The sequence below is a fragment of the Nesoenas mayeri genome (genome assembly GCF_963082525.1).
Source record: "Nesoenas mayeri genome assembly, chromosome: 9".
In the NCBI taxonomy this organism is placed as follows: domain Eukaryota; kingdom Metazoa; phylum Chordata; class Aves; order Columbiformes; family Columbidae; genus Nesoenas; species Nesoenas mayeri.
This window is the reverse complement of record NC_137557.1, coordinates 15665528-15689189: the sequence shown is the minus strand read 5'-3', so window position 1 is coordinate 15689189 and position 23662 is coordinate 15665528. Positions and strand designations below refer to the sequence as shown.

Sequence of the window (23662 nt, the reverse complement as noted above, 5' to 3'; positions counted from 1 at the left end):
TGTTCTGTTGCCCATTTTTAAGCATAAAGACTATTAAGCTTCTGCTAAGCAAGAGATGGTTGTAGGCTAAGCCGTGGAAATTCAGGAATGAGGTCTCCTCTTAAATTCTTACTCCACCACTCCTAGGCATGTCATTATTTTAGAATGCCCGTGTCTATGGTGCAAGACTATAATATGTTCCATGTTACCTTATCTTTTATACTGTTTTCTTAACAAGGCAGCAAAATAATCTTCTGCACAGTTGTAGTGTCTTAGGTGGAGTGTAGTTTTATATAGTGTTAGGTCTGAATCAATTTTTCTTTAACTGTGTTGTTGTTGTAGGAATTTGCTCGCTTTGATACATCGAATGATAGAGTTTGTGGTACGAGAAGGGCCTGTGTTTGAAGCCATAATCATGAACCGAGAAATCAACAATCCAATGTTCAGGTGCTTATTACTTTGCTTCAATTTGAAATAGTGCTAATATTCACTGCTGCTAATATTTTGCATTTTACAACTGTACAAATACTTATGCTATCTTTTTATGAAGACTGCACTTTTATTCCAGTTGTTACTAGTGTGTGTGTGCGTGTTAAAAAAATACTATACACCCACTATAAAATACATATATAAAATTATATAACAGATAAATCAAGTAACATTTAATATCTACTTTCTGAAGGATTCAAAGTCATCAGTGGAAGCAATAGCATAAAAAAAAGAAAAAAATTTCCTCCCCCTTTACCACCCCCCCGACAGACTATCTCAATATAAAGTCCAGTCTTCTTGGAGCCTAATTTCTTACCTTCAACAAGAGCTGGGAGTAATTCTTCTTTGATGTCAATAGGAACAATAGGAATAAGGATTAGACTTCAGCTGACACAATGGAGTTGTCAGAATGTCTAGCTCTTGTCATTAATGGAATAAAAAAGAAACCAGGGAAACACTCAATGAACTTTTAAAAATGTATCGCTTGCAGTAAGGTTAAGTGCTTCATTTTGTTTTCTTTGTCCAAATTGAGAAAATATATAGGCGAAAATATCCTGCCCATTAAAAATGGGCTGCTGGTCCCTCTGCCCCCTCCCATCTTGTTAGAGCTCTGACTGACAATTTACTGGTGGAAAACTTGGAGTCATTTAGATCTGAGCAACCCAGGTGTGTACCTGTGAGTTCCTGCACCACTTATGCAGAGGTTGCAGTTGCTCCCATAGTGATTCTTTGCACTGATGATTCTTCTGCTTTATGGTGGAGCTGCACAGTTGTTCTTTTTCTGCTTATAACTTCTGAGAGATGCGGCACCTTGTGCCACTCTGCTCTCTGCTTTGCGGATTGGATGTGTATGTGCATGGAGCAGTTGCTCGTTCTGCACAGCGATGCTGGACGTGTACATGATTTTAGCTGTTCACCGAGTTCACTCGGTAGCTGATGTGGGATTCTGAACAGGGTTTTGTGATTTTTTTTGTTACTTCATTTAAATAATGTGTAATATGCTTTGTGCCTCTTTGCTCTTTGGTTTAGGTTTTTATTTGAAAACCAGACTCCAGCCCATGTGTATTATAGATGGAAGCTTTATTCAATTCTTCAGGCAAGTAGAATTTTAGTGACAATTTGTAACTTGAAGCATAATGAAAGAAAAAGAACACCAACATAAAAATACTTCTGTTTCTTTGTAGGGAGATGCTCCAACCAAGTGGAGGACGGAAGATTTCTGTATGTTCAAAAATGGATCGTTCTGGAGTCCACCACCACTGAATCCGTTCTTGCATGGGATGTCAGAAGAACAAGAAACAGAAGCATTTGTGGAGGAACCTAACAAGAAGGGTGCACTTAAGGAAGAGTATGAACTCCCATCACTTTATAGTCCTGTTTTAACTGATAATATGCTTGTTCTTCTCTTTTTGCTTTTTTGTAGTTATAACACGTCATCCCTAAAGTGTTGTCATGCTTGTCATAATATTACTTAGAAACTCAACACTTTTTAGTTGGTCTTTTTTTGATGATACTTGCTGCTAAATATGTTGGGGATTTGGTTCATTTGTCATCATTGAATAACAAGTCTTTTCATTCCAGTTGTTATTAACCATTTAGCTGAAGGGGATTGGGAAGATGAGAGTTTTTTGCTATATGTTCCTGTCTGCTGATAGGAGTATATAGCACCTTTCTCAACATGGTTGACATCTCATAATATCTAAACAGTTATTACAATTTCAAACTTACTGATGCTGTTCATCAGAAATTAAAATTGGGGGCAGTTAATAAGCAGGAAGAGACAGATCATGAGTGTTCTTTGCTGTGAATTCCAGGTGTGGTAGGGATGGCTATGGCAGTGGAAATACATAAATTATTTTCTTAATTTTGCTGTTATTGTTTCAACTGTGTGCTTAGCATGGGGATTTTTTTCTTGTTTTATTCTTTTCATCGTAGTTATGATACCAGTCATGGTTCTGGAGATTTTAAATACATAATTTATTTCTTACATCTTTTTGAAAGGCTCAAAAAGTTGCTCTTTTGAGAGTGTTCTCTATGTATGGAGGTCAGGGAAAACATGAAATAATTGCTTCATATTAGCTTTCTTAATCTAATGTTTCTTATTCCACAGCAGAAATTAGTTGCATGCTTTAGATGTATCCATTTTGATTTAGGCTTAAACTAAATCTAGAAGGAGGTATTGATCTGCTTCATTAAGTATTTCTGTTATTTTTCATTTATTTCAGTATGTAGTCAAGACTGAGTGGGAATTTTTTGCACTTTGTTTATTTATATCACGTGGATGCATATGTCCATGAGTCACTGAAAAGACTCTGGCAGCATAACGTAAAAATATTTAAAATTGCTTTTGTCCTTAAGGTGGAAAAATCAGAAACATCTTTAAAGGGAAAATCCCCAAAGTATTCTTAATTTTATATTGCAAGTATTACAATTCCTGACATTTCAGACAGAGGGACAGGTTAGAGGAAATTCTGCGTGGATTAACACCCCGGAAGAATGATATTGGTGACGCAACGGTTTTCTGTCTAAATAACGCGGAAGCTGCTGAAGAAATGGTGGACTGCATTACAGAATTGTTGTCCATTCTGAAGACCCCTCTACTTAAGAAGGTGTGGAGATTTTCTATAGTCTTGTATTTGGGGGGAAGAGCTCACCTAGCAGCCTGTGCATATAGTTTCAAGCATTATTTCGCAAGTTTCAGATAGCATTGAGGTTTTGTATGAAAATGTGGGCTTGAATTTAAGGATGCATTTTTCCTGTGGGATTTTATTATATATTTTTATTCGTTCTGAACCTGCTTTTGAAACATGTTCTGCCTTACTGTGAAGTTGAAAACAGCAGGATAGTCTGTTCAAACAAGGAAATAAAAATTGAAATGCCCTGATCTGTCCTTTGTAATACTGTGTAATATCATGTTACAGTGGCTGTTACACTGTAGCATAACAGTGGGCTAATTGCCTCATAGCATGTTTATTAACAATATGGCGGTTGTGTTACGCTTTGTTCTAATCTGGTACTTTTAGGTAGTTCATCTTATATTCTTTCTGGAAAAATGCATATAGTTTAAGGATAATTTAAACTCTAGAGTTGGCTTAATTTAAACATTCTCTATTGCAGATTGCATGATTATATCTAGTGTCGGATGTGTTATACAACTCTTCAGCCAAAGTTGCCAAGGCTTCCTACTATAGAAAATTGTAAGTGTAATATTTTAGGTTATTGATGATTAAAAAAAAGAATATCCTTATATTCAGTTTTGTACGTCTCCGCACGCATGTGGTTGTAGAGAAATTCACACTTTTCTGTGAGGATACTGTTACAACACTGATATTTATGTCTCTTTTCGTGCAAATGTATAAGATGTAGCATGTTAGTGCATGGGATGAATTACTTTGTAATGTCCTATGCAAGGGACCACTTTACATGGAGCCTCAGAGAGGTGAGAATAATTCATGAGCCTCTTTACAGAAAGAGACTCTGTAAATAATATTCAAGCTACAGTATAGATAATAATCCATGTGAAGTTGTCAATTTTTGAATATATATTTTTTTTTAATTAAAATATGTTTTTATAGTTCTCCATCAAGTTAAGAGAACTCATAAAGAGATTATGTACTTTGTTTCTAGGGTGTTGAGCAGAATTTAGGAAAAATGTCCAAGGGAGAGTGTCTTTGTCCTACTTAAGTGACTGTGTCTGTGTGCCGGAGTCTCTCTAAAGTTAGGGTGGCATGATGGGGAATATTCAGCATGTTACAAAACTCTAGCGATTGCACATGTTTCTCATTGCAGTGTGTCTTTGCTGTGACAGTTTATTTTTTGCACATTGATTGAAGCTCAAGAGAAGCTGGGCAGCTGTTACTGTGCTTTCATGGAGGGCCTCATTGAGTAAATTAGAATGGAAACATAACCAAGGATTTTTTAAAAATACAAGTTGAAATTTGAGACAATTATTCCGTTGTATGTAAGGTCGTAAAACTCCTTTTATCCTCCTCCAATCTTTCCAGGCTGTATAAAGAGATGGCAGCAGATGTGAAAATCTCCCTTCACAGTTCTGTTGTTGTCCAAGGTGATTTAACATGTAGTAATCTTATTTGCTTTATAGTTCAGTTCATGGCTACTATGGCTACCTTGTGTTTTTGAGTCCTGTGTCCCAGGTATTTTCATGAATTATGTATGTCCAGAAAGCATACGTTGCAAAGTTTAACTAAAGAAATGTTTATGTTTAATTCTAGTTTTGAAACAAAATTATGTCAGATATTCTCTGATCTCAATGCTACTTACCGTATAATACAAGGCCATTTACAGTCTGAAAATTTCAAGGTATGTATTTCGTTGTTATTTACATGACATAGAAGTCAAATAAATAGATGTTCCTGCACAAGAGATTGCATACTATGATAGGTGGTTTAAACCTCAAGCTTCCGAATTAAGCCTTTTTTAAAAAACAAACCTAAGTTTTTCTGTCTTGCGAAGATAGCCTTGAAATTAAGGAAGAAAATGAGCATCTAGCAGCTGAGGTGTGCTGGTAGATGTACCCCTGCAGAGCTGAGACGTTATCTATCAAGTACTTGAATTGCAAACAAGGCCTTCAAGTTTTGGATTATTTTTGGACCACCTCTATTTCAGTGTCAAAACTAAATTTGGTCTCCTCAGTGTGAAAAGAAACTGCTGAACATAACAGCATAAAGTTACTTTTTAATATTTTTGTGATAGGCTTCATTTTTTGAGATCTAATAAGCTGCCTCACTGTGGGTAGTTGAGAGCGATTTTTGAGATCAAGGGCTGGGCTTCTCAGCATTCTCATGCTCAGCCTGGCTTTTCTTTCTTCTGTTTAAAACAAGGGTGTCAAGCTCATTTTTGCTGGTAGCCACATCAGCCGCTTAGTTGCTGTCAAAAGGCCGAATGTAATTTTAGGACTGTATGAATGTAGGAGTAGTTTAAAAGATGTCTCTACATTTCTTTTCTTCTTTTATTTTAAAGCAGAATCTTCAAATACAGAAAAACTAACTATACTGTAACCTTTGTATTAAGGTCTTTATCCTGGCTGTCCTACCTTCTCTGCTCCCAGTAGCTCTAGACTGAGAGTCATTTGTAGTTTTCTGCTATTTTAAAACTGTTTGTTCCATTATATGGTAAAGATAGGCAGTAGATTATTTTTATAGCTACTTCTCCAGCTACATTTAATGTGTCAAGCTTGAGCTGAAGGCCTATCATTTCAAATATACTTCTACCAAAAAGTGAGAGCAGGAAGATAATTTCACCGAAATAACATGAGTAAGCCCATGTTAATTTTAGTTACTCTGTTTTAGAAAAGTAAAGATATTTTCTGTTACATTTAGTAGAGACACCTGCTTTGAACAGGTGGGCAAAATAAAATTTACCATTGGGATAGGAATTGTTTACAGCTGAAATTAATAATGTAACAGGAATTTAAAGGGAAAATGGAACCAAAGTATGATTTTATTTATTTATTTATTTGTTTGTTTGTTTGTTTGTTTGTTTTTTAAGTACTTTCTATAGACATAGTTTTGTAAATTTACTAGTCTTGCCCGGTATGGTATCATTGTAATATACTCTACTATGGAACTACTTAGGAGTAGCTGTCTGCAGTAGTAGTTCTCTGTGGTGTATTTCCAATCATTTAAAGTTTCTTAGTAAAAGTTTTTTGCATTTTTTGTCCTATTGCTTCTAGCAACGGGTAATGACATGCTTCCGAGCGTGGGAGGACTGGGCCATCTATGCAGAACCATTTCTCATCAAACTACAGAGTATTTTCTTGGGGCTTGTAAATATCATGGAAGATAAAGAAACAGAGGTGAGTGACCATGGCAGTGGTGGCATCAGATGGTGAGGACATATGTGTAAATACAAAATAGGGCTGGCAAGCATAATTTTGATAGCTCTGTTAGGGTGAATAAACCTTTTTTTCCTCTGAATCGTTGCTCTTAAATACAGATGTAACAGATATTTTCAGATGCAAATACTGTTTAATCTGCTTATGCATTTATTGCTTGTAAATCAGGTGCTGTGATGGAGTTAAATTGTGAAACTGTTTCAGAGCAAGGAGTAGTGCAGATTAATAGGTATTTCCTTTGTATTGGAAAGACTGTAGTATGTGCCTGTGAGTTTTGAGTTAGAATTTCAGGCATTAGTTTTAATTCCTAGATAGCTTGAGATCTGGCTATCTGAAACATCCAGTTCTTTTTGTGTGTGTCACGCTTGGCTGCAGTAGAGCCATCTGAGCTTGCCTCGAGAGGAAGGTTGTGACAGGTCATTTACACTGGTGATATTCTACTTGGACCTTGGCTGTGTTGTATTAGAGCAGTAAGTTGCAAACTTTCTAGTTGTGCTACAGCATTTATCTTTGTTTTGTTTTGTTCTTTTGTTTTTTGATAGAGGTTATTTTAAGCGGAGTATGTAGTGAGTTTTAGTTATTGCATAGTGACATGTATAAATTATTATTCAATATTTTGAAGCTCAATGCTTAAAATTTCTAAAATGCCATTAGCACTGAGTGAACGTGTACTGATCTGTTTACAGTTAGGTATAAATATTGTTTAAGAGAATTGAGATAGTGAACACTAATAAACAGATGTATGTTTAGGATAAGTTCTCTTTTTTTGAATACAGTTATTGCAAAGCTTCCAGTATATTGTGGACAATTCCAAGTTCTTGCTTATAACTTTTGGTAGGAGGATATTGTCATATTTTTCCTCTGCAATAGGCAATTGTACTAGATAGCAAAAATTGGTAAAGTTGAGTTTTTTGGATTGTAGGTATTTTTAAAACTAAAATGGTAATTTTAAAAATGACAATTAATAATTGGAGAAGTAAAGAAAAGCAATGTAGATTTGTTATTGAAATAATTATTATTTGCTTTCAGGAAGTACCAGATGATCTCGATGGTGCTCCCATTGAGGAAGAGCTTGATGGTGCTCCGCTAGAAGATGTGGATGGAATTCCGATTGATGCTGCTCCTATTGATGATCTGGATGGAGTCCCAATTAAATCTCTGGATGACGATCTTGATGGAGTTCCTTGTATGAAATGCTTCAACTTTACTTTCAGTTTGAATCTTTAATTTTTGATGATGCAGCATGTAGCTTTGCAAAATGTTGAATTGATTCATTTCAATTTGTTCTCAGAAGAGCTAGTTTAAAAACTGCTTTTAAATTGTTAGTGCTTCAGGGACACAGTAGGTGTCTTCTGGTGTTTTGCACATCGGGTTCCAAATCCCAATTTATTTTCTTTGCAAATAATGAAATGGTATGATGTGCTTCAGTATTTAAATCGGGTTGGTGTATTATGATTTTTTCATTTGAACTTTTGAAGAGCTTTGGAAATGATTTCTCTGTCTCTCTTTCGATAACAGTGGATATGGCTGAAGACCCAAAAAAGAACGAGCCGATATTTAAAGTTGCCCTTTCAAAGTGGGAAGCAGTGGATGAATCTGCACTGGAAGCTCAGGGTTAGTTTTCAAAGTATATATTAAAATAAAACACTTCCCTAAAGTAACCCAAAAGCTTGAAGTCACCTGTTTTGTGATTATATTAAATTGACTTGTTTAAGAGTGTTAATATGATTTCTGTAGTAATACAGTAGGATTTTAAGTTGTAACTTCTTTTTTTGGCTGTAACTTCAGTGAAGTAAAGAATGTATCCTGGTTTTGTTATTTTACTTCAATAACCTACCAACCTTTAAAAACAATTTCCAGTTCATTAAGAATAAATGTTGAAAAAAAATTCTGGGTATGCAGTTGGCAGTCTTTCTCAATGTTTGTTTGCAGGATAAGATTTTACAAACTGACAAATATTTGGCTGCTTTTGAAGGATTTAGTGAAACATGAAATGCAGTGTAGGTTAATAGCTCTGTATAATAGTAAATATTTGGATAATGTGCACTTTTGAGTACTCATATGAAATAGAAAGCCTTTATTAAGTTCTAGATGTTGCTAAATATTATCACATTGTATTCTTTATATCTACAAGTACTACTTTTCAGGTTAAGCGACAGTTTTTTCTGTTGTTACAATTATCTTATCGTCTCTTCTAGCTGTTACTACTTCTAAGTGGGAGCTTTTTGACCAACATGAAGAATCTGAGGAGGAAGAAATTCAAAAGTAAATACTTTTTCATTCTGATGAAAACATATATATTTTCTGCCTCTAAGGTTGAGTGTCTGTGAAGCTCCCTGTAAAAGAGATTTTTTTTATAAGAGCAGAACAAAAATGAAATTTTGAGAGTAAGAAAATAAGAAAATGGAGAAAAATTGGGTTTTTAGTACAGCGTGCTTTCAGCCCTCATAGCTATTTTCTAACATGATGAATTGCACCTTTTGATAGAGTTGTTAACCATAATCTTTAAATTGATGATGATTTGATAACTTAATGTCAAATAGTAAGAGCTCAGGTGGTATCTTGCAGTTTGGAAATCTTGATGTCAGATATGTATGAATGTCTCTAAACCTCTGCCTTTTGCTTTTGAGACAAACACCATGGTTACTTTTCTCATGTAGATGTTTCCTTGGAGGCTCATAAGCTCCACACCATCTGTTGATTTTGGGCAGTCTTTAACTTTGTTCTTTAGGCAATTGAGGGCGTCTGTTAGTAATGCTGTAAATATCTTACTGCATTGTATGTAGTACGACAGCACTCTAGTGGCCAGTCTGGGAATATAATTTTGAATATCTGCCATGTCTCAGGTTTGTCTCCAAAATCCAAAAATGCAGTAAATTTTATTCTTTTATAAAACTTACTGTATCTGAAAAGCTCAGCTACGGCTCCTAAAGAGATTTTGATGAGGTAGGGGACTTGTTTTGTAGCAGAGTTAGATATGGATTTGGTGACTGTAAATTTAAAGAATTCTTCTGCATGCTGTGTATATGAAAAGTATATATATATATATTATCTGAGTAAGAAAATCTAATGATTTAAGTTAACGAAATTACGAAGCTATCTGTTTCACAGATGGGGACTGTTTTTTACTTTCAGACTTTTACATAACATCTTAATAGATTTCAAATCATAGAAAGTAAGTTGGAGAGGTAGCAAATTTTGTAACAGATAATTGTCTTTTATATATATATATTGGTTAATTCTTCATGTTTTCTGTAAAGTCAAGAAGAAGAAAGTGAAGATGAGGAAGACACCCAGAGTTCTAAGTCAGAAGAGCAACACATGTATTCCAATCCCATTAAAGAAGAAATGCCTGAATCGAAGTCATCAGTCAAATATTCAGAAATGAGTGAAGAAAAGCATGCCAAACTCCGAGAGATAGAGGTTAGTGTTCCACCCTTCAGTATCTTTCCAGTCCTCCCACCCCTGAGTTCTCTACATATAATAGGGAGTTATTTTTACTGAAATAATTATAGTCCTATTATATAGTGTGTTTTTCAGTCCAGTGTATTTTTATAGAGGTTTGTTTGTTTACAGCCTTGCTTTGCCTTGTTTTGGCTTTCAAAATAATGCAGGAAGAAATGAAAAATTGAGTTGGGGGACGTTACATGGTGAGGATTATTCTTCTCTTTCAGAGTCCTTTTTCAGTACCACTGGTAGCCTTAGATTTCTTGGGCTCCTCTACACTTCCCTCCTCTGGGCAAGCAGGAGTGACTTTTGGATGTGGCCGTAGTCCTATGCCTTTCTTGTTCTCTCTGTCTCTTGCCTCGAAGTGTCTCTATTTTATTGCATTTAAAAGTTGCTCCTTTCACTGTGTTAGCCATCAAATTAAGTAGATGCAACAGAACTGGGTGGTCCTGGAAATCAGGCATTTTAATTGGAGATGTACGTGCAACGTATAGGGCTCACTTGTTCTTTGATCCTTTCTCCAAGCATAGGTGTTAGGGCTGATGAGCGCAGATTCTGATGTCTTCATGCTGGCTTCTGAGCTTGTGGTTGACTGAGATGGTAACTGTAACTTGAGTTTAGCATGAGCTGGCAGCAAAGCCTTTTTGTCACACAGTGCCATGCAAAAATTTAAAATTGCATGCAACTTTCCAGCTTGTATTCATTATTGAAACTCATGATACATTGAATACTGAAATTCTTACATGTTCTGTTCATTGCATTAAAATGATATTAAGAAATGCTAAACTACTTGTTGCAGTTGTAGCATCTCCAAGTGACACATTATAATTCAGGTAATATTTTGAAGGTGGAATTGTGGCTGCCTACCCATTTATGCTATAATGTGCTGGTTAGCTAAAATCATACATAGCAAAGGCCCATAATATTATTTTAAAATATTATTGCTTATACATCTTAAAATGTCACAACTGTTGTTTCTCCCAAATATGTTTCTGTTTAATAATGCAGATTATTAAAATTAATGGACTGTAACTAAGCAGTTAGAAACCTCTTGCTTTGTGTAGCAGTTTGAGAGTTCATGATTCATACCCATTTGAAGCGAGTAAATTCTGAGTTTGAGAAGAGCTAAGTGGGATTTATGTCTGACTTGACTCACGATGGCAGTAGTTCTGTAGCATATATTTGATGTTAAACTAACAGAAGTGAAAGTAGTTTTCATCTTTCTGTGATAATGATTGTAGCAGTTACGGAAAGGGCTCCTTTCAGATTGAGTATTTGTTTTGTAGATGTGATCCTGGCAGTCATGGAGGCAGATTAGGAAGTGATTTACTTGTAGCATTGTCAATTTTACACTGCACAAGTGTTGTAATTTGTTTCCCAAATGTATGCCATCAGTAACTGGTTTAGGTGGTAAATATTTCAGGTTTTCAAGTGCATGTTGCCATCTTTATACCTTATGGTAACTAAATTACCATCTGAGTTTCAGACTTTTAGAATCACCAGAAAAGGATTGTAATTTTTTTTCATTTTCAGAGTATTTCAGACACTATGTAGAAGTACTTAAAATGTAAAGTTTCCCCTAAAGTCTGTCATCAACTGGAAAGTACTCCCTATACTACTTTAAAATGTTCATGCTCAAAGGTTCTTCTTAGTATGTAACCAGTGCCTGCCAAGGAACACATCCATTATTAAATTTGAGGGGAGGAACTGAGGAAAAACAAACAAACAAACAGAAAAAAACACAACAAAAAAGCCCAACCAGCTTTAACAATGACACCATCTAATATACACCGTTAAAAATGTCCTGTAAAATCTTTGGCAAAAAAACCTGCAAAGTCTGATTGTCAGTTTACACAGTGACTACCAGGGAAGCTGAAACACATTTTTTTTAATGCATTTTTTGGAAATCCATGCATGCAAACAGCAACTCTTTCTCTTGGCACACTTAGCAGTCAGCTGGGAGAGGAAGGTGCAGTAAGAAACAAGCTTTGACTGCAGCCATGTGACCAGAAGGCAGGTTATTAGCGCTTTGTCCGCCTGCCCCCAGACCCCTGCTAACCTTGCTGAAGTGTGAATTCTTTCTGGAACTTGGCAAGAGCAGAGCTTTTTTTAACACCAAAGAACAGTGATTTCTTTATTGTTCTTTTTTACATATGGAAAGATTAGCACTTTGCTTTTCATTATAACTCAAATCTCAGAATGGTCTTTACCAGTACTGTGCATGTGTATCTTCTCTTTCCCTGCCCCAGGGACGTATAAAATAAACGTGTGTACCTCTTTGTAAAGAGACCTCAGTGCCATGAAGTGTTAGTAAAATGGGAATTTTATGTTGCCTAAATTATTCATTAAGCGTTTGTCCTCAAAGTGTACGAAAACTCATAGACAAAATGAGGCAGCATTGTCCTCTGTGTGTTCTGGATTTCAAGGCCCTGTATACCTTTGTCAAGAAATTGAAATTCCATACAGTTTCCATTCTTTCCTTCTCAGATTATGGTGCTTAGTATGCAGAATACTCACTGTTACATATTTGTTCATCAAGTCATCGGAGATATCTGAGGCTTGTAACCATCACTAAAAGAATATAACCCTTCGGTCTTTATAGTCTGTGGAGGTTTCTGTACCTTGCTCATTTGTGGCCACTGCAAAATTATAAGAAGATATCTAATTAAATATCTTATTCATTGTGGCTTAATGATAACAGATGAGACAAATTTGCTCTTGCTTGGCCAATAGTTTTGTTGTTTATAGTAGTTGTTCCTTAGAAGATAATAACTATCTTAATTCAGCATTTTCTGGTCTATTTTTGAATGTACTTTTGTTTTACACAAAGAAAAAAGCGAGGAATCTCTTAGCTCCAAGACATGGCATCCTGTGAGTGTGGCGGAGCATGCCAGATGTCTGTTACCGCTGAAGAGGTATTTCACGTGTGTACACCAGTGTCGCTGTCATCTGTTGTTGATAACACTGTTGCTCACAGACTCACTGCTCATAGACTCACTGGAAAACTCAGGCTTTCAAATAAATACTTTGCTTTTGGCAAAATGTAGGACTTGTTGCAGTGAGGCTGCTTTAAGGAGAACCAAACCACTTTGGTTTGCTTGGATGTCTCTCCTGTCTGTAATCAGTCTAGATTTGAGTGAAATTACATATAAAACGCAAATTGCTATGTTTCATCAAGCATCTGGTGATACCTTCCTAGTTAATCCTAGTATGTAGCATGCAGCTTGAACGTGGCTGCTTATGTTCTGACCTGTGTACATGTGGAATAACCTCTTTTTTTTTTTAATTTCCCCTGAAGACCACTGTGTGTGGACTCAGTATCAGCAGAAGTTTAGAAAACCAAGAACAGGTTTTGAAAATAGATTCATTTTGAGCAAGGGAGGCTACCCACAGCAGCACCTGCTTCTGTCAAAATGCAAAAAGCTATGGGCAGGGCTTCAGTTTACATCAGTCTTTGGTTTCCATGAATCATCATAGCAAGATTTTACTCTTGTCTGTAGCTTGCTGCTTACTGGTTAGTCTGTAGTCAAGACCTCAGCTTCTAGGAATGGCTGAATCTTTTAAGCTCTCAATGAGAGGGGGAAATTTCAAGTTGAGAACCAATAGACAATAGGCATGTTGTAGAGCTGTTTATCTTGAACTTATGAGAGATACCTCCTCATGGTTAGTGAAAAATATGGTCCATGCATTGGAGTGTTCAGTTGAGATTGTTCACGGGAACTCCAGTGGTATTGGACAGTTCTGCATTGCAGTCTCTGAAAACCTCTGAACTCTCTCTAGCCTGGGAGGCTGCTGTGTCTTAAGAATTCAGTATTGCAAAGTTTTGGCACTGGGTTTTGAAAAATTTTCCCCTTCTATATTACCAAGTGTATTAATGACTCTGAGGTAGCCTAGATACAATGTATCCACTCCGAAGGATGAACAGGTTTAATAGATCTTGTCTGTTGGACAGGAATAATTAAAGAATAACCAATTTAATGAGAATATATTAGTTCTTTCTAAAGGCAAGTTTATGAAGTGGAATGCTTAGAACATTAATCCCTAGATGCTTAAGCAGATTTAAGCCTAAGTTTTAAGGATCTCTTTCTCCTGAGGGTGTATCTGGAACTGCATGATAGGGGTATAAACATCATATATTCTACAGGAAGAGATCAATAGAGTGTTCACTATGGCAAATATGCTATGAATGGTAATGTGGTGAAGGGAGATAGCCAAACATGTAAGTTTATATAGTAATTCTGAGTAGTAGAATTCTTTAGAGAATTCTTTCCTGGACTTTGGGACCTAAGTAATTCCTTTTCTTTTAAAAGATAGTTACAGTGGTGATGTCTTGGAGCATGTAGCAAAAGCTGTTATACGTGACGGCATAGGATGAGTGGATCTAACTGCTCACCTCTGCTGAAAGGGAATGTCCTGATCCTGCTTGTGAGCTCTGGCACCTGCTCTTTCTTCCCCTGAGCCAATACATCGCACAAATGCAGGGAAGAAATACTGAAGGCAAGGAGTATGATTCTGCTGGATTAGTGCATTGATCTGGCTTGTGGAAGGCTCAGCCAATCATAGCAGCTGCTGAAAGGGCAGATGAAGGGGAACCCCTTGTTTGGACTGCAGGAGTGGGGAAGGAAGGTGGAAGAGAGTGATCTTTCTGTAGTGAGCTATTGATACCATTTTGGCATTCTGTAACACTTAATCTCCTTTTCCAGGGGATGTACTAAAGCCAATTTCCTCTACCCACAGCATCTTTCTAAAATCAGCCAGTTTTCATGGGTTTGAAGGGTGACACAGGAGTATGCAGAAGAGAGATCCACTGATAATTGGCATGTAAAAGACCACAGCTGTCTCAGGAGATCATATGGTGACAACGTAGTTGGAGCCTGGGGAGGTGTTGAGGCAATGGTTAGTGTACAGGCTTTCCTATGGTCCTCTCTAGGCATGTGCTTATGACCACCTTTCCCCCACCTCTGCCCACGGGTTTTGGAAAGGTGACATGCAAAGAGTTTCTCTCGGCATTTTATGTTTCGTGCCAGCGGTGGGTTGTGTGACATGCATGGAACAGGCTGCTAGAAGTTCAGCTTTTCTTTGCATCCAGATTAGTCTATTAAGTCAAGTAAAGCCTGTTGATCGGATTCCTAGTTTTCCTTAATTTCTTTGGGCTATAGACTTGTGGATCCTTGCTTTCAAAATATGATTAAACAGAGATAGTGTCACAGCTTTGTTCGCTAAAAATGTCAAGAAATGAAAATGAAATCTTGTGGGGGTGTGGTGGGATTTTTTCCTTTCTTTTTTTTTTTTTTTTTTTTTGGTGGTCATTTGTTTGCTCTTTAAATTATCTGGTTGATTTAATAGAGAAAATGAAGTCGAAGTTTTGTGAGCGTCATGGGCATGTTCATACCTTCTAGATCAGTTCAGCCTCCTCTTTACTTCCTCTGTTCAGAATGAGCTATGCAAGCAGCTAGTGGCCTTGGAGTTTACATGATGGTAGAGAATGCAATCTTGATTTCTTACCAGAACAGGTGGTGCAGGGAGACACTTAATATATGGTTCCAAGAGGTATTCCTGCTTTTGAAACTTCTGCATTTGAAGGGGGGTGGGGGCATTTAAAAAATGCCTTTATAGAACTGGAGTGGTATGTGAACAGTTGATGTCAGTTTTCCATTGGCTGCTATTTAATTGGCTGAATTATAAGCAAAAATGAAAAATGCTGAAGCACAGATAGAATATACTCTGTAAATGGGGGAGGTAAGCAGAACATTTGTCAGAAATTTACCATGGTACAAGATAGCAGAGTTATTCCACTGTGTTTGAGAATAAAATGAAAAATATGTTGTTGGCATAAGCTCTGTAAATGAAGGGGAAGTGGATCCTGTTCAGAGTACTGCTTATCCCTGCCTGGGTTTTCTATTTCTTAACATATTTGTTCTTGTCATTAGTTTGTTTTTGTGAGCAGAATGCTCAGTCAGTAATTGGAAGGGCTGATTACAGTATATGATATCTTCATATGCAGCCTGGCTTCCTACTTTTGAGAAGGAAGAAAAAACTTTAGGGTTTGATTTTGTGCCTACTTCATAATTAGGGAATTGAGGACCTGGAGAATAGGAATCCTTTCAGATAATCAAAATGAATGCAGTTGCAAAGTCCTTTCCTCTGCGTGTTTTCAGTGTGAAACAGTTAAATGTTTCTAAAGAGAAAAATGTTTTGTGTGTTTGCTAAAAATGAAACTTCAAGCACTGGAGAAATATACTTGTATATATGACTGCGTAGGTCATTATTAAACCAGGAAATAAAAAGAGATCAGAGCATAAGCATTTGGAAGAGGACTGACAAATACAATGTGACTTATTACCAAGCTCCTCCACACCACCCTGAAAAAGAGACACCCCCTCATATGAAGAAATTGAAGGGTTGTTTGTAAAAGGCTTTGGCAGTAAGGATAAAGAATTGACAAATGTGAGTGAAGTTTTATAATGAGAATCAACTTGGAGAAAGGTTTTAGTTTATCTAGGCAGAAAAAATACCCACATACAAAAATTCTGACATTTGCTTAACTTTGTGACTCAGTTGAGGATATTATTGTGGTAAATTTAGTGTTATATTTAGCCGCACTAGTGAGCTGAATTTTGTTGCTAAGCTTGACAGTACATGAAAGAGTATTATGGTAGTAAAAAAAAATTACTTCAAATCATTCACTCTGTGCAAACAGCCCTGAAGAGGAGATGCATTTGTTTTATGTAGTAATTATTTCAGTCATTTGATTTTAATATTTGGGGTTGAATGGAAAAAAGTCAGTTTCTGAAGTAAAACTTGGAGTAGGCAGGAGAAGTTGAAACGATGTATTAAGACACCTGCAGCAAATGATCTCATTTTAAAAGAAAAAAACGGGTGATGGTCTGAGAAATATAAGAGTTCAATGTTCTAATGATGGAAACAAAATTTAGTAAAATAACAGACAAAAATCCCTTTATTTTTATTTCTTAACATGTCTGTAAACAACTGCAGGTGCCTGGAGACAAGTGTGTGGTTTTGTTGCTTTGATCCAGTTTAAATAAAGTTAGTGTCTTTTTGTGCACAAATTTGTATCGAAAGAATGAAGAACAGACTATAAATCATAGAAATTTCATTTTCAGCCACCTGCCTAACTGGATAATCATAAGCCAAATAACCTAATGGTCAGTATTATTTTCACAGCTTAAGGTGATGAAGTTTCAGGATGAGTTAGAGTCTGGGAAAAGACCCAAGAAACCAGGCCAGAGTTTTCAGGAACAGGGTGAACACTATAGAGACAAGCTGCTCCAGAGGGTAAGAAATGTTCTTTATGTTTGGTTCTGATTCTGTGATAGGCTTCTGTTGAGTTTATCAAATGTAACGTGGCATTAAACGTAACAATACATGCTTCTCGTTAAAATTCTACTGCAATGTCAAAGTGCATGTCTAAATCCAAATGCTTTCTGCAGGGTAGATATAATCTCTCTTTTTAGTCAAAATAATATATTTCACACTGTGCAGATGGATATCATTAGAATGTATTGAAACCTTGAATAGGTCAGTTCTAGATCTACTACATAAACCAACCTGTTAGGTGTGGGAAATGGAGAGCTGTCAATTGAAGATGTTCATCAGACTTTTCATTTTGCTTTTAGCAATTGATCCATTGTGCTAAAGGCTTCCAAAGGAAGAGAAAAAAAATAGTATTAAGCAGCGTATGTGCTCCTGATTCTCCATTGTCTAAGATTTCCTCAATAATTCCAGCTCGCACTGTCACCCAAAAGTGAATAATTCTGTGCCATTTCATTGCCGTTTTCAGTAGTCCTCTCTAGACTATGAAGTCAGAGCAGCTTTAAAAGTTATCATCACATAAACGATGTCATGTGATCTTGAATCTTTGAAACATAAAAAAAGAACATGTAACCTGTTTGGACAACACAGTGAGACAGACTAAGTGGCAGTTGCTTCTCTAATCTAGTTTCATGGCCTGGCAGATGAATGATGAAGTGAGATACCCATGTAGGTTCTTGGAAGCTAAAAAAAAAAGGGGCAGTTTTCACCAGGTGTTTTTCTGTCATTTGTTGTTTGCGTTATTGGGTGCTCAATATCTGACTAATTCACTAAAGTAATTTTGCACGGTACCTTGAAGAGAGAGACTTGGAAAAATTAAGAAAGCAGATCCTTCACGAATTGGAGGTTGATGTTAACACTTAAGACTTCAATTTTTACAAGTAACTTTTATAAGTAATTTTTAACTGTAATCGTATCCTAAAACTTCCCACTTACCCAGTGTTTTCTGTAGTTGGAGAAAGAATTGATTTGTGCAGTAAGCCTGGAATGTTTAGTGAGACAGTAGCTTGTAAGAACAGAAATCATAATCATGATACTTGTTAGATGCCACATGTTGGATTAGTTCAGCCAGATTGCAATATTTTAAGATTTTTAATTCTTTTTTTTTTTCTGTTTTCATTTTTCACTAATGAACATAATATTTAGTTAAGAAAAATTTTAGTGTAATCTTAACAGATCTTTAAAACAATAGTAACCCCATGGTTAAGGGAATAACTTTATATTTTGCTTTAATGCCATAATAATTTTGGTTTGTATAACGTAATACTAGTTCTGATTGCATTTCCCACAAACTTGGTGATTGGTCATTGTTTTTTTTTTCTAATTGACTATAGAATAAGCCTTCCAAGAGTAAATTTCCTGTTAGTGTTGTATATTGTTAAGAGAGTTGGAACTCATAGCTACTTAAAATACTGTTTATTCTTATTTATCAGGATGAAATAATTAGTTATGCAATGAAATAAGCTAGGCATATCTGAAGAGCCCATTGATTTTAGTGGAATCTAACAATAGTTTGCAATGGTAGGTGTAACAATAAGGGACACTTTAAAATTTAATTGCTGAGTCTTACATGTAAATAAAATGTGAGACTAGATTAGTGCAGCTGTCCTGGTATTTCCTGCACTTGTGTTATTATCTCCCTCCATCCTTTTCTTTTTCCCCTCTTTCTTTCATTTACCTGAATCACCCCTCTTTGTCTTTACGACATATGCAGGGAATCGCTTATTTTTTGTCATGGAAGGAATTTATGCCAGTACTTAAGGAAGCACATTTCCTCATCTCTGTACACAGACTTGCTGATGGTTTAGGTTTATTTCTGCATAATTAGTTTTCTAACTATTTGACAGACAAATGAGGTGTGCACGGGGTATATATTTTCTTTCAGAATGGTCCTGCTGGTATATGGAAATGGACCGTATTTGGGGGGGGGTTGGACAGAGTAGATGTTATTGCAGAATCTTATATTTTTGTTTTATCTTTAAATATCTTGTAGTTATGAAATTACCTCAATTTTCAGTCTGGATTTATGAAGATGAATGCATATGTTTTAACTAGAAAAAACCTTTATTTCATGTTTAATTTAGTTTAGAAAATCTGATACAGCTGTAAAGTTTCCCTGAACATTTGTAAAATTGAAGACTGTATCCAATTAGATACTCAGACTTTCTCACATAAAGTGACATCTTTGATGTTGTTGTCAGTGTTTGTGTTAAAATAAATGTTTCTGCTGTGTACAAAGCAGTAGTAACAATGTGGAGAGTGGGTATGGCATGACCATTTGTACCTTTACTACTCAGTCCTTTTATGCTGTTTGTGATTCGCTTGTCTTTACGTAATAATTAGTCAAGCTTATCTGAAATCATGAATGCTTCTAATAATTTAGGAAAAAGAAAAAGAGTTGGAAAGAGAACGAGAGAGAGACAAAAAGGACAAAGATAAATCTGAATCCAGGTCCAAAGATAAGAAGGAGAAGGAGGAATGTACACCAACAAGGAAAGAGAGGTATGGCTTCCCTGGGAGTACAGTGGATGTGAGGAAAAACCTCACAGTTACTATCTTTGTATTACCTTGGCAGCCTTGAAATGACATGGTATTACACATCTGTTTTGAAAGAAAAGCACAAACCCACCCAAATCAAACCAAAACAGTCCCACCCAACAAAAACAAACAAACAGACAACAACAAAAACAACGAAAAAACCCCACACAGCAAATCAAACGAAACCACAAAACTCCATGCTTTGGATATTAAAACATGTTTCAAAATTTTAAAGGCGTTGTTGATTTTATCCTGCCCCAAGTGATGTGCCTTTTTCAATGGAATTCCCTTTTGGCTCATTTAAGCCAAATATATTGACCAGTTGAAAACAGGTTATTTAGCTCTCTTTAGCAGTAAATTGACTGTAGAATATTAATCAGAAAACTATGGTGAGATCACACCAGAAATTTGCAGTGACCTAAATGTTATTCATCTCATAGTGAAAATTCTTCAAAACAGCTAGTTTTAGGATAGTCGATTGTACACTCTGATCTTCTAATACTTGTATAGCCCAACTCTTCCATGGCATTAATGTAGGTATGGTAAAATACTTTGCTTTTCAGGAACTTGCAACGATGTTTTTACACTGCAGTAAACAAAAATGAGTCACTGGCCTTAATTTTTTTCAACCAGAGAAAGTCTGGTGCACATGCTGAACTTGATTTATTTTTTTTAAAGTCATAAAAAGCCTACTACTTTTTAATTACTTAAAATGATCTAACGTTATGTTGGCAAAGGAAAACATCTGCGGAAAGGAATCAGTTTTCTTAATCAGTTTTACTTCTAAGCATGTATATGTACATAACTGCATTTTCTTTCTTTACAAAGGAAAAGATGACACAGCGCTTCACCCAGCCCGTCCCGCAGCAGCGGCAGCAGGCGGGCAAAATCTCCATCACCAAAATCAGAACGCTCAGAGCGCTCTGAGCGATCCCACAAAGAGAGTTCACGTTCTTGATCGTCACATAAAGATTCTCCCAGAGATGTCAGTAAAAAAGGCAAAAGGTAAGCTGATATCTTCACTATGTCAGGTTGCAGAAAAGTTAAGTACATAGGTGTGGATTTGGTTGAGTTTTTTGTTTGGTCTTTAGCAGAGCATATTTGATAGGCAAAGCCTCCTCCTTGCCTGCTGTTAACAAGGCCGTTCACTTGTGTGTTCTCGTTTACCTGTTTGCTGATAATTTTGATAAACAGTGCTTTAACCAAAGTATCTTGCTTCTCTATTAGCTTTTTATTTTCTAAGGGCAAATCTTCTGTAGTCCATAGAACTTCTAGAATTGTAGTGAGCGTGCAGTCTTTCAATGGTAATTTGCTTACATTAAGCTCCTGTCCTATGGTTTGTTTTTTAATGAAAAGAAATCTAGATTAGATACTGCTTATGGTTTTTCATTTCCAAAGTAGATATTGCCTATTCTCTAGACTGACACAAGTATTTGTCTCTAGTTAATGCTAAACTCAGGGTGAGATTTTATTATTGTATTGATGCTTTTGTGGCTCAGAACTCAGAAGTTCAGCTTCCACTTCTTTAGAGGTGTAGAGTATCTTATTGATATAAGATTCCTCAGACATGCTGAGAAAAATTCTTTGCTGTTGAGAAGATCATAGTACATATTTATAGTAATTGGATTCTTGTGCTATAAGTTAGGAATTCAAATAGAAGTAGAAAAGTATTTGAGATTCTTTTAAAGTTAATATGATGGTCATTCAATTTAGATTATATCAGATTAATGTATTAGGTGTGGGTTAGCTGGCAGTAATTTTATTCAGTTTCCATTCTTTTTCTGTGGGGTTGCATCACAAGCTGAACATGCTTAATGAGAATCAGAAGTATTTCAGCATAACACAATTCGGTGTCATTTTTCATTTCTGTTCTCTTCTGTATAGATATAGGCTGCTATTAAAACAAGAGCCAAGGTGGTTGGGGCATATGTGGAAGGCTGTGAATTCCTCATATTGGTTTAAGAAAGATATGAACTAGTGTTATTTTTCTTCTGGATTCTAAGCATCGAAGTTAAGCCCAAAATATATTAAAAACCTTATAAAGCAAAAATTGTCTTTTTGTCAAAAGCACGATACCGTTCTTCCACTTAGTAGAGAAAAAGCATTTTCTACCTTGTTTAGCTCAACTAGTAAAATAGAAAATAGCCAAATAGAAAAAGTTGGTATTATCAGTTAGTATTTGACTTTTATTTTTTGATTCTTTGGCAGGTCGCCATCTGGCTCCAGGACACCCAAAAGATCGAGAAGATCACTTGCTTCTCTATTAGCTTTTTATTTTCTAAGGACAAATCTTCTGTAGCCCATAGAACTTCTAGAATTATAGTGAGCGTGCAGTCTTTCAATGGTAATTTGCTTACATTAAGCTCCTGTCCTATGGTTTGTTTTTTAATGAAAAGAAATCTAGATTAGATACTGCTTATGGTTTTTCATTTCCGAAGTAGATATTGCCTATTCTCTAGACTGACACAAGTATTTGTTATGTTATCACGATCCAGATCCCCTAAAAAGTCAGGGAAAAAATCCAGGTCTCAGTCACGTTCTCCTCACAGATCTCACAAGAAGTCAAAGAAAAGCAAACACTGACAATGTTAATATTTTTTATGATGCTGTCACTTACTGGAAATGCGGTTTTGTTTTTGTGCCTGAACAGTCTGTTAAAGAAAAAAAAAACAAAGCAGCATTCCTGACTTTATTTTTTTTTTGTGAATGCACGTGTTTACTCATGAGTATTGGTATCTGTAGACCTGTCATTGTTTTATATTGTACAAAATATCTTTATCGTGACTATTTCCCAAATGAAACATTTTTGTGTTTAGAAGTTTCATCAGAAATGTAACTGATCTGCTGGCAGTAGTGATATTTTGTTTTAGAATGTTGTGACATAGCAGAAATAACTCAAATGTTCCCCCTTTTTGTAGCTTTGACAATTTGAATTAGATTTCAAATAAAATCTGAACAGAAAATGAAGGTGTTGTTTTCTTGCCCCACTGGTGATCCAGATCTCTGGAGGAATTGATAGTTTGTTTGGAAGTACTGTGTATTTCAGACATACTATGGTGCTTGGAGCTTTCAGCACAGTGGTAGCTCTGTGCCAGTTTTCACTAGCTTGACTATCAAGATAAAAGCACCTTTGGAATCCAGTGGATGGGTTTTCTTTCCTACCGTGTTATTTTACTGTAAAAACAGTTGGACAGTCTGGTACCTACCATGATAAGCTTTACAATGAAATCTTTGCTTCATATTTCTCCATTTTAATTGCAGGGAATATTTGTGACACCAGAGTGATGGTTTTGCTTTTTAAAAAGGCCTCTGCAGAGATGCATCATGTGTATGTATAAGATATATATGTGATGTATCAATAAAATGCCATATTCATGGCATGCATGAGGAACAATAAAAGAGCAGCAAGCCTGACGCTCTCTGACATCTTCCTTAAGTGTGGGTGCACTAATTGCAACCTACAGTTCACTAAAACTGGTTTTACTTTATTTTACTGAATTTATTTCTCTGTTGTGGAAATTCTTAAAAATGGGGAGTTGTTTTTTTTTTTTTTATGACTTACTTCATTTATTGCTATTTTTGAACCAAGAGGCTGTTGAACTTTTTGTTCATGTTAGGCATTCCCTTCTCCAGACCTGTTCTCTGTGTTAGGCATTGATGTAGCTTTAAATCGCTGCACCTTGAGTCTCTTATCATGCAAACTTTCTGTGGGTGGGGGGGGGGGGGAGGGCTGAGAAATGGGGAGGATACAGTGTTTATACTTGGAGATGTGGGCAGATTGTAATAAAAACATAAAATTAAATGGGATCTGGCCTCCTGTGAACTGTTTCTAAAAGCAAAAGCTGTACTTAACTGCAGGCAGAGTGTGCTGGATGATGGCCTGCTGTTGTACTTGTGTTAGCTACAGGTTTTACATTAGAATTTTGTAAATATGCTGGGCAAAAACTTATGTGATATATTCATATAGCCTAAGAGGCAATGCTTTCAGAAGCAGGATCTAAAATGTCTATTGAAAAAGTACAT

General features: G+C 36.1%; 1 pseudogene across 1 annotated transcript; it reads left to right on the top strand.

The window, feature by feature from the left end:
• Positions 1 to 325: 325 nt before the first annotated feature.
• On the top strand, positions 326 to 22222 carry LOC308043810 (U2 snRNP-associated SURP motif-containing protein-like; annotated as a pseudogene). The gene is made up of 16 exons: positions 326 to 426; positions 1498 to 1564; positions 1653 to 1816; positions 2915 to 3077; positions 3586 to 3665; positions 4701 to 4788; positions 6161 to 6283; positions 7352 to 7508; positions 7841 to 7936; positions 8521 to 8587; positions 9583 to 9745; positions 16955 to 17065; positions 19485 to 19603; positions 20468 to 20644; positions 21848 to 21934; positions 22099 to 22222. The product of its transcript is annotated as a U2 snRNP-associated SURP motif-containing protein-like (transcript).
• The last annotated feature ends 1440 nt before the right edge of the window (positions 22223 to 23662 follow it).